Genomic DNA, 641 nt, shown 5'->3' with positions numbered 1-641 from the left:
AGTGCAAATGGAGGGAAGGGCACGTAGTAGTGTCCAGTAAATAATGCTATTGCTTGCTGCCCCAGGCTGGGGTCAGGCCTAGCTTCCTCCTGGAGAGGGAAGCACAAGCGACAGCTCCCCCAGGTTTGGGGTTCCGAGCAGCAGTATCAAGTGCATTGGACCCCAAAGGGTTACAAGCCCTGGAGACAAAGGCCTGAGGTTCCCAGTGAAAAACCAAAGCATAAAAATAATTCGATGAGTAAGAATAAAATTCCCTCTTCTGAGGTTCCCGGGGCCAGGCCCCTCCCTGCGGCAGGCACTTCCCCTTTCCCTTGTTCATGGAGGAGCCAGGCCGCTTTGACTCAGAGCTGGAGCGCCCGAGCCAGGAACCCACCCGACCCCGGCCGGGCTCCTGGCGGCGCCTGCTGGCAACCGAGCGCGCCCCCGTGCGGCCTCGGGCGGAACTGCGGCCGGAGAGAGGAAGCGGCGGCCAGACCCGCAAGCCCAGCCACCCAGCGGCTCGCGGTCCCTGCGGGGCCGCCGCCCCCGCCCTCCCCAGCGGGGCTGCGCGCCTTGCCCCTGGGGCTCCCACTTCCGCCCGGCCCGCCCCGCCGCCCCCCGCCCCCGCGCCGTCCGCCCGGGCGGAAGTGCGCCGGCCTCCC

Source organism: Neomonachus schauinslandi, chromosome 11 (assembly GCF_002201575.2).
Source record: "Neomonachus schauinslandi chromosome 11, ASM220157v2, whole genome shotgun sequence".
In the NCBI taxonomy this organism is placed as follows: domain Eukaryota; kingdom Metazoa; phylum Chordata; class Mammalia; order Carnivora; family Phocidae; genus Neomonachus; species Neomonachus schauinslandi.
Note: the sequence above shows the minus strand (reverse complement) of the source record.